At 35.9% G+C, this 14,286-nt stretch overlaps 1 long non-coding RNA gene across 1 annotated transcript; it reads left to right on the top strand.

The window, feature by feature from the left end:
• Positions 1–771: 771 nt before the first annotated feature.
• On the top strand, positions 772–2,635 carry LOC113276087. The gene is made up of 3 exons (XR_003323951.1): positions 772–983; positions 1,771–1,827; positions 2,366–2,635. It is a non-coding gene; the product is annotated as an uncharacterized LOC113276087 (long non-coding RNA).
• Positions 2,636–14,286: the final 11,651 nt, after the last annotated feature.

The following is a 14,286-nucleotide window of genomic DNA, read 5'->3' as shown; positions in this document are numbered from 1 at the left end:
ATCTTAAGTAATCACCTGAGATGGTATGATCGATTTGTTGTAATTGGTATGACCAACGCTAGGAAAAGGGGAACCGATCCTAGTAAGAGGTGCAACCGATCACAAAAGGGGAATCGATCCTTGTAAGAGGTGCAACAAGTTTCTAGTTATTGGGAACTGATCCTATGAACATGTGCAACACGTTTTTAGACATTGGGAACCGATCCTATGGACATGTGCACCAAATACAAGTTAGATACCATATATATGTGGGAACCGATTCTAGTACCTAGTCAACCAAGTTTTGGTAACTAGCGTGACTAATTCTAGTACCCACATGGAGGTAGAACCGAAACTTGTTTTGGTAAAACCGTGAAATCCATGTTTAGTGATTTGATAGGATAATCAATCACGTAGTTCTTGGAAATCAGATGAACCAATTCTAAACTTGTTTGGAAGTGTGACAAATCGATTCCAAGATTGTAAGTATGAAAAAGGATGTAAAAACCCAGTATTTACTTTTTGATTATCGACTAATCAAGGTGCTTTTATGCCTCGTACTGTGGTTGTGAATTTGGCTTAATAACATGTTAAGTTGTGCAGATCAGATGAGTTGCACTTGGACTACATTTTCACTTATTTATTTTTGGCTAGAACTGTGGCGGAGTTTCACTTCGACACCTAGGGTCCGTGTCATGCTTTGGTTAGTAAGCTGGTTAGGGGTAGTTTCGGAATGAGTTTGTGTCAAAACTCTTATGGTTTATCCATCTGAGACATTTGGTACCTGGTCACTGAAAGAGAATACTCACAGAGAAACCCACGAGAAACTCAGGTGAGAAGAAGAAGAAAAATTCAACCACGAACGTCGAAAAATTCTACCCAATTTTTCTATGAACCTTAGTGATTGAAAGTGAGGTGTTTGGTGTTCTGAATTTCGTCGACTGATAGGAAATTTGAGAGTAAAAGAAATGGATTTCTTATGTCCTCCTGATTGAAGATTGGAGGTATGGTTCAACCTTGATTACACATATTTTTTCAACAGATTGAGAATTTTACAGTTTATTCAATGATTCATTCCCTCAGATTTTAGCAATTTTTCTACTAAAATTAAGTATGTAAAACCTAGTTTTTTTTTTAAAGGTTTTGATTTCATCTCTGCCTAGTTCTGAATCATGATTGGATTGGAATTCGAAGTAAGGAGGAAATTAGTGATATTTAGGAAGCTGTGAACACCGAAAATCTTAGGATTTACTTGAATCCAATTCTCGTTTTGACCTCTCACTGTGGGTTCATGATAGGGGTTTAATTTGTTAGGAATTAGAATCAAATATAGTGTAGTCTCCCATTTCACTTTGAATTTTAGACTTCTTAAGCAAATTTGTTGGATCGGAATTAACGTCGTCATTTCAGAAAAGTTTCATACATTGTTTATTGACTTTTGGGTCTGATTATAGACTGTTTTGGGATTGAACTAGGTTAGGATGACTTCTTGAGAATTTTAGCTTTGTGAACAACAATTCCAGTGTGTTATTCAATGTCATTGTCAGATTTGTATGTTTTGAGATTTGACTCAACTGGAGTAACAACAAAATTGACACCTTCACTTCTTGAACTAGCTTTAAGTTTCTACTGTCAATGTTTACAGGTTACTCCAATATTTTCAGATTGATGTTAAGTGCTACAACTCGTTGTTTATAGGCCATAGTTAAGGGATAGATTAGTCTGTAATGTTATGTATAGGTCAGTTTCGGTAAGTTCGTTATTTTCTAACTTAATTTCTGTGTGCTTAAGGTATCTCTGGCTTCGATAGGCGAACTGCAAAGGTTAAGGTTTGAGTAGCGGGTAAAGGTGGGAACTTATATTACTCTTTTGTACCATTAATGTCTTTTCACAAAACTTACTTATGCACTTAAACAAAACTCATATATTGCTGGTCTTTGATTCCCTAAAGTTCTGTTGATTCTTTTGGCCTTTCTTTTACTTAGAAAGGACCTAAAATGTGGCTTGCCTGTATGTATGTTATGGGAAACAAGAGTTTCCATCTGTGGTACATAGGAACTTTGCTCCTCCATTTTATAACTACTTTCTTTCGAGATTTTATGCCATGGCTAGGGCGATACACCGCAGTATTACTATCTAGGTGCTGGAATTTGGCATTGAATATTATACATTGTTTGAAGGAGGAGTAAATTCCATGTACATGATTGTTATGCGAGTGTTGATCTTGTTTTAATATCTGGAATACTTGGTTGTTCATTTCAGTGATTCAAATGTTTATCTGTGTTTTGGGAAACTTGCATGGTTTGAAACTCAACTTTGATGATTACTTTTGAGAAGTGTAAGTATCTATTGGGCTTGTTTAGCTCACCCTTCCATCTCCTTTTAGTGGCAGGAAGCTCTGATGTAACTGGTGTTGACACGGCTGAAGAAGAGATTAATGTATGGGTCGAGTAAAGGGTTTTTAACTTGTATATAGAAAGGTAACTGCCGGTAACTTTTTGGGGGCAGATCTGTGTAGGTAGAACTTGAGAGTGATGTACTTTTGCATGTAAGTGAAGTACCAACTAATGTGTAGTGTATATTATCTATCTCCAACTCTTTGTATGTAAATAGTTAGTAATGTACTGAATATAGCTATCTTGGGTCCAGGTCTGTATACTCTTGTGCTGTCTTTGTTCTTTCCTTTTGTTTTCAACATCAGTATTTCGGACCCTTATTACTGTTCTTAGCACCCTAGTATGAAATAGTGTTTTAAACTCAGATTAGGGAATTGGGGCGCTACAGTGTTGGTATCAGAGCCCATTAGTAGGTCTTATAGGGCGCTTAGTAAAAGCTAGAGTTAAAGGACATCAAGAATAAAAATCTTATTGAATATGGTAGTTGTTATTTGTTGTTGTTTGTGAGTAGTATGCTTATAATATGTCTTGTAAAGTTTTAGACATTAAGATTTATATTCTTGTTGCGGTGGTAGAGAATGGCAGACAATAATGAAAATCAAAGTTTGGAGGGTGGAACTGAACAACATATTGAGAGTAGTAATCTGGAGATATTAATGAAGTCTATGGCAGAGATGAGGCAACATCAACTGTTATTGGAAGAAAGGCTTGGGATTTTGCCTCCAAGACACAACTCAGGGAGTGCAGGTCAAACTTCGAACCAAGGGAATCTGATTATGCCAGCACAAAATCAAAATCAACTTGGACAGTTACTTCCACTGTATATAAAGCTCGCTCCAGAAGAATTTAATGGCAGCCCACCAAATCCCGAGAAAGCGGAAGAATGATTGCAACATGTTTTAGAACATGTAATCGATGATAGAGATATGTGGGTCAGGTTGGCTACCTACATATTTCGAGGACCATCGTGAGATTGGTGGAAGGCAGTAATGAAAGCGGGTGATGAAGTAATGCTACCTACATATTTCGAGGACCAGCGCGAGATTGGTGGAAGGCAGTAATGAAAGCGGGTGATGTACCTGAAATAGGTTTAAAGTTTTGTTTATGGACAAGTATGTACCTGATCCGGCAAGAGATAGGAAATTTTATGAGTTCATGTTTTTAGAAAAGGGGTATGTCCGTTAACGCTTATAATGATAAATTTATAAGGTTGTCACGTTACGAAGCAGAGTTGATAGCCACGGATGAGGCTAAAGCGAAGAAATTTATCAGGGGATTGGATTCCGAGATGCGAAAGCAACTCTCATGTTTACGAATCAGGACATATGAGGATGCTTTGAATCAGTCTCTTGATTATGAAAAGGAGATGGAGGATCAACTTGCAACACGAGTTAGTGAAAGGCCACAACAATTTTCAGCAAGACAAGGACCAGCAAAACGGCCAATGTTTTCTGCTCCTATCAGATTTTTTTCAGACCATCAATAAGACCATGATCAACAGGATCAGCATCAATACCACCTACAACGCGTCCACCTGCAGTTAGACCTCAAGGAAGATGGGTACGTTTCCAGCGTCCACCTGCAATTAGACCTCAAGGAAGATGGGTACGTTTCCAGCAAGGAAGATGTGTACGTTTCCAGCAAGTACGTTCGGCTGCACCAACCTTCAAATGTTATGCCTGCGGTGAAGGGGGTCACCTTAGGAGAGATTGCCCAAAGAACCCACCAGCAGGGTTATCCCAACAAGGAACGGCATATGCAATGGAGCCAATAGTAACTTTTATCTAAGAAACATCAGAAGAGAGTCAAGTGTTTTATACCATGGTAGAAGGGGATGGTTCGGCGACCGATCAAGTAGTTGAAGGTAAGATGTTATTATTCAATCATCTAATTCATGTGCTGATAGACACTGATTCTACCCAATCATTTATAAATCTAAGCATAGCTACTGAACTGGAGTTGGACATGATATGTAACAACAAAATTTTAGCTTTGGCTACACCACTAGGGAGAAAAACCTTTCCTTTTCGAGTTTGCGAGAAATGTGTGATGATGGTTAATGACCAAGAATTTTTTGCAGACTTGATAGTGTTAGAAATGTGTGGTTCTGATATCATATTAGGTATGGATTGGTTAGCTAAATATCATGCTAGTGTGGATTGTTATGCAAAAGTATAACATTTCATTTTCCTGGTAAATCTCCGTTTGTGGGTTCCATAAAGCCACAGAGTTCGTTTCAGAAACTGAAAAAGGCTAGTGGTGAAAATGGGCTTGGTTTGCTTGCTTGTATCACTGAGGATACGGTGACAGTAGAGTCAATAGCTGTAGTGCGTGAATTTAAAGATGTGTTCCCTAATGTTCTGCCAGGGTTACCACCTAAGAGAGGCATAGATTTTTGCATTGATTTACTGCCAGGAACTTCTCCAATTTCGAAAAATCCTTACCATATGGCTTCTTGTGAAAAGAAAGAGTTAAAGTCACGGATAGAAGAGTTATTAAGTTTAGGATTTATTCCACTAGTTTTTCTCCATGGGGTGCTCCTGTTTTATTTGTGAAAAAGAAAGATAAATACGTTCAGGTTATGTGTGGATTATAGAAAGTTGAATAAGGTCACTATTAAGAATAGGTATCCACTTCCAAGGATAGATGATTTGTTCGATCAGTTGAAAGATGCTAATTTCTATGCTAAGATTGACTTTAGGACAGGGTATCATCAGTTAAGAATCAAGGAAGGTGATATTCCAAAAACAGCATTTAGGACAGCGTTACGGCACTATGAATATCTTGTTATGCCTTTTGGTTTATCTAACGCACCAGCTGCTTTCATGGATTTGATGCATAGGATACTCTGGCCATATTTGAATGTATGTGTGATTGTATTCATTGATGATATTCTGATTTATTCAAAGACTCGTGAAGATCATGAATTACGTTTGCGGAATGTTCTTCAAACTCTGCGTGAAAATTAGCTTTATGCAAAGTTTAGTAAATGTGAATTTTGGTTGAATGAGGTTAAATTTCTTGGTTATGTGGTTTCAAGTGGGGGAATCGCAGTAGATCCTTCAAAGATTGACAGCGTTCTGAATTGGCAACAACCAAGGAAAGTTTAAGAAATCCGAAGTTTCTTAGGTCTGGCAGGTTATTATCGTCGGTTTGTGAAGGGTTTTTCTGTTATTGCTTCTCCATTGAGTCGATTGACACAGAAAGGGGTTAAATTTGAATGGACGACTGAGTGTGAGTCTGCATTTCAAGAGCTGAAGGGACGTTTAACTTCTTCACCGGTGTTGAAAGTACCGAGTCCAGGGACAGTTTATACAGATGCATCTAATGTTGGGCTTGGGTGTGTGTTAATGCAGAGTATACATGTTATCGCTTATGCTTCCAGGAAGTTAGATTCATGAAAAGAATTACCCTACGCATGATTTGGAGTTGGCAGCTGTTGTGTTTTCTTTGAAGATATGGAGGCACTACATATATGGTGAGAAATTCAGGTTGTATTCAGATCATAAGAGTTTGCAATACTTGTTTTCTCAGAAGGAATTGAACATGAGGCAAAGACACTGGACAGAGTACATGAAAGACTATGACTATACTTTATTGTATCATCCGAGTAAGGCAAATATAGTGGCTGATGCTCTTAGTCGTAAGAAGGAGGGGATTCTGGCACAGTTAATGATCAAGGAATGGTAGTTATTGGATGAAGTTGCGGATTATTTATTCCAAAAAACTGATGATGGTAGTGTTTGCAAAGAGTACTTGGCTCAAATGACTGTACAATCTACATTGATTCAGAGGATAGTCAAGGCTCAGATTGAAAGTCAAGATTTCGTAAGGTATTTAGACATGGAAAATGACAGGGACAACAAGGACTGGAAGCTGCATTCTGATGAGGCTCTTCGTTTCAGGAATCGTTTATGGGTGCCGAAGAAAACAGGTTTAGAACTGAGGAATGATATATTAAATGAAGCTGTTAGAACATTACTCGGTCGAACTCGCATGCGTTGCTATCTCAAGCATGTTTGTCAATGTTAGTGATAAAAACTATAAGTCTTGTTTCTAGTCTATTATAGCTAAGTCTCGGACTAGGATAGAAAGTGTAGTTGAGCTCAAGGACTTCATGGCGATTCATCATACAAGTAGAAGAACTACTCAAGGAACCGGTGGAACTTCTCGACAAAAAGGTATGTGAAAACTTGAACTTATCTATCACTCAAAAGTCTATCTACTCTATCTCCTACTCTTTGAGACAATAAGTCGTATGCTATATATATAGACTTTGATTATACACATTTGGTATTTCGAGCTGAGTATACCTCACCTATCTATATCTCGAAATATAAGTTGATAAGCTTTTCGCGTTAACCAAGTTTATCTTTACCATGTGACGAAAGTCATGATATGTTTCAATCATCTTGAAAATTGCTTTGACGAGAAATGGTGTAACAACTGTATAACGTCCTCTAAGAATGTTTCAATGATTGAAATGAGAGTTTAGATTACATAACCAATGGTGGACATAAGCATTGTTGTGGAAACACATTTATGTATAAGTCCTATTCCTTGAGCTAAAGTTTGCGAACTTTGTTGATCAAGAGAACCGGAAAAATGGCGTGAGCCAAGTCCGCGAACTTTCGAAGTTCTCAAACCCGAGAATTTCTGCTGGAGGTGACAAACTACTTGCGTGAAACTAAGTCCGCGAACCCAGTCCGCGAATTGGCGAAGTTCGCATACCCGAGAATTTCTGTTGGAGATTGTAAACTCTGCCCGGTAACTTAAGTCCGCGAACCTAGTCTGCGAACTTGAGAAGGTTATATATCTGAAGATGATTTATGAACTTAAACTTTAAAAGACTAAGAAATGCAGTTTGCAAACCGTGGCTATAAAAGTTCATGAACCGATTCAAGTGAATCAAATCATCTTTGCTTCAATTATGTCTTATGTAGTACATGAGATTTCCTTGCAATTGAACAACTCTCTAACTAGTTCATTTGAAATCATTTGAACTAGTTATGGTGAAGAAGAACGTGGTTAATATGGAATGCTCATATGGCTAACCTTTTGGTTAACTATTGTTGAACCAACAAGTGCATACGTTTGGGTACGGTTAACAAACCTAGAAGCGTGCATTGTCAAGTGTGTGTAACAAGCTAAGTTTTCGATCTAACGGTTAAGAAATATTAACTTGAATCTAAATCAGGTTTTCATCTAACGGTGGATATTGATTGCTTTGTTACCAAGGTAACTTAATTGCAAACCCTGATTTAAGAGACTATATAAGGGGAACTCTAGTATCTGTGCAAAACTAATCCCCACACCTCACGTGTGATACAAGTTTGCATACTAAAGTCGGTTCTCCTTTAACCTTTGGTTTTCTTCTTCTAAAACCAGGTTAACGACTTAAAGACTTCATTGGGATTGTGAATCCAGACCGATACTACTTTTATCGTAGTTGTGTGATCTGATCTTGCATCTTCTATCGTATGAGTACAATCATATTGATTGGCTTGAGATTGATATCTCCGATAGGCAAGATATAAAAAGTAATCACAAACATCTTCGTCTCATTGTTTGTGATTCAGCAACATCTTGTTTCGCTACCATACGATTAAGATTGTTGTGAGGTGATTGATAACTCTAGGCTGTTCTTCGGGAATATAAGACCGGATTATCAATTGGTTCCTGTTCACCTTGATTATTATCAAAAGATGGAACAAAACCTTTTAGGGTTTATCTGTGGGAGACATATTGATCCTTTGATAGACTTGTCTGTGTGAGACAGATTTGTTTATTGTCAAATCTTCGACTTTGGGCCGTAGCAACTCTTGGTTGTGGGTGAGATCAGCTAAGGGAATCAAGTGCGCAGTATCCTGCTGGGATCAGAGGCGTAGGGAGTACAACTGTACCTTGGATCAGTGGGAGACTGATTGGGGTTCAACTACAGTCCAATCCAAAGTTAGCTTGGAGTAGGCTAGTGTCTGTAGCGGCTTAATACAGTGTGTGTTCAATCTGGACTAGGTCCCTGGGTTTTTTTGCATTTTCGGTTTCCTCGTTAACAAAATTTCTGGTGTCTATGTTATTTCAATTTCCGCATTATATTGTTTTATCTTTATAATTGAAATAATATAGGTTGTGCGTTAGATTATCAATTAGAGTAATCCAACCTTTGGTTGTTGATTGTCATTGATTGATCCTTGGATATTGGTCTTTGGTACCATCCAAGTTATTCCTTGTATTTGATTAGAACTCGCAGTTCCTGCTTGAGTAAATCAAATCAAGAAGAGAGATATACACTCGTTGATATACTTTTAATTGATTGAGTCTTGTTGATTCTCTTAAAAGTATATTCGAGTTTGTCCATACAGATTGCTAAGCGACATATTGGGTGGTGTTGTTAGACCCCCGCTTTTTCAATTGGTATCAGAGCAGGCAAACACGTTTAAGACCTTACAAGTCTGTGTTTGTAGCGATATGACTATATGGACAGTTGTGCTGTCTCAGTAAACGTACCACCAGTCTTCGATGGCTCAAACTACCTATGGTGGAAAATTGTTATGCGTACTTTTCTTCAATCGCGTGATTTCCAATCATGGGTTTATGTTGTTAATGGCTACGAGGTTCCCGTCGTTATAGTTGAAAATGCTACCATGCCTAAAAATATCGGTACATATACTGCTACTGAGTCACTTGATGCAAAGCAAAAATCCGACGGTTTGAATGCCATCATGCATGCCATTACCCCAGATCTTCGACACCATGTGGTTTCTTGCTCCACGTCTAAAGATGCTTGGGATACTTTAGAAACTGTATTTGAAGGTAACACCAGCGAAAAGGAAGCTAGGCTTCAAAACCTTAACTCCGAGTGGGAAAACCTTCATATGGCAGAGGAAGATTCATTTGATGAATTTTATCACAAAATGTTTGAAATTGTTAATGCATCCCGTGCACTGGGTAGGACTATTCCTGAAAAGGAAATTGTGATGAAGATCCTCAGATCGCTGCCATCTAACTACGAATCTAAAAAGCATGCCATCGTTGAGGGAAATAACCTTGATATTTTTTCGCGAAATACGCTTGTCGGGAAGCTTAAAATTTTCGATCGCGAACTTAAAATCAAGAGATAAACATCACTTGTCTAGTAGTCATTGTTACTACTCCTTATGAAAAATCTCACCATCCTAAATTGATTGATAAGAAAAATGAGAATTGTTTTGTTTCTACGTTGTCTTGGTTTATTATTATTGTTAAGATTATTTTACGTAACACTTTTTATTATAGATATAGTTTTCAAACAAAAGATCAAGCTAAATTTAAGTAATTATTTATTTTTATTTAATAGAAAAGTTTACGTTAAAAATAAAAAGATAAATTACAAAGACCATGATAGCCTGATTTCAAAGACTATATCAGTAGATTATAAACTCATAATAATAAACTATTACAAACTCATAATAGTTTATTTTTCATAAATTAAATCAAAAAAAATTTTGAAAAGAAAAAAAAAAGATCTTTAAAGAATAAAATATAAGGAGTGAAAATTTGTTTGTATTTAAATTTAAGGATAATTTTTGTCATTTATAAAATAGAATAGCGATAGAATAGATAAATCAAGCTTTAAAATTAGGTGGGATCAAAGCTTATGCTTCTGTAGCTTTTAAAAGCTCATCCTCTTCAGCTTTTAGAACTTGGGGAGTTTTGGAAGTGGTTTAGATTAAAAGCACTTCAAAAATCTTTTACCAAACACCAATGTCAAAAATTATTACCATATATATGTTTTGAAAGTGCTTTTTGAAGGCATTACCAAACCCACCCTTAGTCATAGAGAACTTTGAGACGCTTTTGTGGATGCAGAAGAAGAATGATAGTTCTCGAGAAATGAATTATAACATGAAGAAAAAGATAGTAATGAATTTTATAAAACGGAAAGAAACTTGGTCACTAGAATAGAATCATAGTAAAATTTGAGAAAATTACGATGAAATTATAAAATTATTGGGGTACTGAAAGGTGACTTTTCTATATAGTAAAGAAATATGAATGTTATGGAATGGTTTTTCTGTCCTTCATTTTAATTTCATCATAATTATGTCATATTCGATCCACTTTTCATTGAAAAATGTCAAATGGCTTTCGATTTGTTATAATTAGAGTGTTAAGTTTTGATAATAATCCTTACTTTTTTCTGAAAATAAGGCAACCCTCAGATAATTTTATGATCCAGTAACGGTTACAGACTGACTCTGGAGTTTTCAGTGGATACTGAGTATTTAAAGAGACAATAAAGACCTTCAAATCTCTTTACTACATAGTTATACGGCATAAAAATCAAAAAAAATTCCTACCGTCTCAATTGGATTGAATTGTAATAGTGGCCGTTTAAATGTTTTGATTTGGATCAAGAATACTACATCCAAATCACATAGCAAAACTACAAACAACAAATCTGGTAGAATCCATAGATCCAACTTGAAGTTTTTCTCAAAATTATAATAAAACAAGTGAATTATTGGAATATAAGAATCTTCCTTTAAAATAAATATCGAGTCTCCCTATCACTTGATCGGGAGGATTATATGTGAGTGGTTAATTTCTTTGCATGCTTAAATATGTGAAATGATTTTATTTTCCAAAAAAATAATTTGGATAATCAACTCAATGCCAATTTCTACAAATTGATCATAGTATCATGTGAATTAAGTTAAATGAGTTGGGTGATTTTTGGTTAATTTAATGCAATTGTAGGACATTAATCATTTCAACCAACTCAATGTTTTTTTGAAGAGTGGGTTTAGGGTTATAACGATACCTTACAAACTTGAAACTTCGAAGTCGACCGACTCAGACAGATTCTTAACTTATAATCAATTCATAAGACCTTGGACACATAAGAACAGTATTAAGTTGTATTGAAAACTGATCAAACTTTACAAGAGATTATAGAGATGCTTATAAAGTAATTCAATCAAGAAGGGAAAGTAAAGATAAAAGGCGGTGACAGTCTGTCAGATAATTAAAGACAGTTTCCGTACACTGACTGACTAAAATGAGAGTAACCGTTATACATATAAAACGAGTAACACATGTGAATCTAAAGACTATGAATGCTAAACACACAGACACACTAAATACTAATGACAGACACAAGAGCAGTGTGTGTCAACAACCCCCCTCAAACTGAGGATTAGATATAGTGCATCAGTTTTTGTTATAAGCTGAAGAATATATTCTTAGCAGTTCCCTTGGTATGTATATCATCAATATGCAACAGGGAGGGAACATATTGGACCACTAAAAAACCAGTAGCAATTAAACTCCAGATGGTGTGATAATCAACTTCAACATATTTGGTGCAGGCATGTAGAATAGAATTATCTGCAAAATGAGCAGCACCAATATTATCACAAAAAAAATAGTACATGGATAGTTAGAAGAAACATGTAAGTTGTGAAGCAATTAAGGCACACATATGAATTCTGAAGCTGCAACAACCAAATATTTGTATTCAGCTTCTTTAGAAGAGTTGGACAAACTAGGTTGTTTCTTGGATGAACAAGCAACTAATTTCTTTCCCAAGAACACACAATAACCAGTTGAGATTTTCTACTATCAGGACAACCATCCCAACCACTTTCACAATATACTATAATAGAAGAACTATCCCCTCCGTAGAGTGTAACACCAGAACCAAGTAACCCTTTGACATACCCAAAAAAATCACTTGGCCTACTGTAAATGAACATCTGCTGGATGATGCGTAAACTGATAAATGTAATTGATAACAAAACTGATATCAGGTCTTGTAAGAGTCAAATACTAAAGAATACCAACAATCCTCATATGATAAGCAACATCTTCTGATAAAATCCCATCATACAAAGAAACTATCTTCCCACTAGCTACTGGAGTTTTGCAATGTTTGCAGTCAACCATATCGAACTTATTAAGCAACTCCAAAGGGTATTTATTTTGCGTCAAAACTAAAGAATTTAAAGAATATTCAAAGTTGCTTTTATTCCCAGAAAATAGCTAAGAGGACCAAAATAGTTCATGGAAAATACAAGTTTAACATAAGAAATTAAAGTCTGTAAAAGCTCATCAGTAGAACCCACTATGACTATATCATCCACATAAACCAAAAGTATAACTTGAGCACCATACTTATTGAAAATAAACATTGAATTATCCATCTCGGACTTAATAAAATCATACTGCAACAGAAAACCACTAAGCTTATCATACCAAACCCTAGGGTGCTTGTTTTAGATTGATGTTCTGCAGATACAAAACCTGGTGGTTGTTCCATTTAAACATCCTCATGTAAATCTCCATGCAGAAATGCATTGGAGATATCTAACTGTCTCATTGGCCAACTAATGCTCAACAATACTCAAGATGCACCTGATAGCAGTATCCTTTACTACAGGATTAAAAGTATCTTCAAAATCAACACTGTCTACTTGATCATACCCTTTGGCCACTAATCTAGATTTGAACCTCTCTAGAGTATCATTAGATTTTAACTTGGTTTTGTAAACCCATTTACAACCAAGTATATTCATGCCAGGAACATAAGGAACTTCCTCCCAAGTATCATTGTCATGTAAAGCATCATATTCATTCTGCGTGGTGACTACCCATTTAGGATTCTTAGATACTTCTTTAAAACTTCTAGGTTCCACAAGACTAGCAGAACAAGCAGTTTTAGGTTCAATCATTTTATACAAAATAACATTAAAAGCAAGTGGGAAGTAGATGTCTAGTATGTGATAAAGCTACAAAATCAGTACCTAAAGATTTCTTCTTAACTATACCAGATTTAGATCTTGTATTAACTGAAGGAAGTACAACAGTAGAATGTTCATGAGGTGCAGAAGAGAGTACCTCACAAGTAGTAGAATCTGAAGTTGATTGCAGAAGAGAAACATCTGGTAAAGAAGAAATAACATAAGTAACAACAGAAGAATCCTGAGTAACAATACAAGAACCAACAAAATGAAAAATAGTCTCATTGAAAACAACATTAATAGAAGTACACACCTTTCTGGATATTTGACCATAGAATCAGTATCCTTTATGAAATGGGATATAACCTAGAGAAACATAAGAGATTGATAAGTTTATCTTGTCTAGAATAAGCTAGATGTGGAAAACAAATACAACCAAACACTTTCAAAAAGATATAATCAAGCAGCTTATTAAACAGAACTTCATAGGGACGCTTGAGCTGTAAGAGCTTAGTTGGAATCCTATTGATAAGATAAATTGCAGTTAAAAAGGCATCAAACCAGAACCTCTTAGGCATTGAAGCATTAAAGGACAAAGTATTGCCTACTTCTATAATTTGTCTAACCTTTCTTTCAGCAACAACATTTTGTTGATGTATAATATGACATGAAATTATCATAGAAATACCATTTGAATCCAAAAAATCCTTGAAAGATTCCTTAACAATCTCATAAGCACCGTCACATTGAAATTCTTTAATCTTTGTATCGAATGAATTTTTCATTGAAGATTTAAACAATGTGAAACAACTCATACTGTCAGTTCTACACTTTATAGGGAAATCCAGTTGACCTTGCTATAGTCATCAACAAATATTATGAAATATCTAAAACTAACATTGGAAAATATAGGTGTTGGACCCCAAATGTCACAATGCACGGGAACTAAAGGATAACAATCCCTAGAAGGAGAAGACACAAAAGGAAAACTCTTGCTTTTGCCAATATGACAAGACAAACAAACTTGATCAAATTCCTTATTTGACATCTTTATTGCTTCAGTTGAATGAATTTCTTCGCAATATGTACTGTTGGATAACCCAATCTTGTTGCAAAAGTATTGATAAAGCTACAAAAGAGGTAAAAGCTATAGCATGTGCATTTTTGGAAAGCATAGAGGACATGGATGA

Source organism: Papaver somniferum, chromosome 4 (genome assembly GCF_003573695.1).
Source record: "Papaver somniferum cultivar HN1 chromosome 4, ASM357369v1, whole genome shotgun sequence".
Taxonomy (NCBI): domain Eukaryota; kingdom Viridiplantae; phylum Streptophyta; class Magnoliopsida; order Ranunculales; family Papaveraceae; genus Papaver; species Papaver somniferum.
The sequence above is the reverse complement of the archived record's forward strand: the minus strand, read 5'-3'. Positions and strand labels throughout refer to the sequence as shown.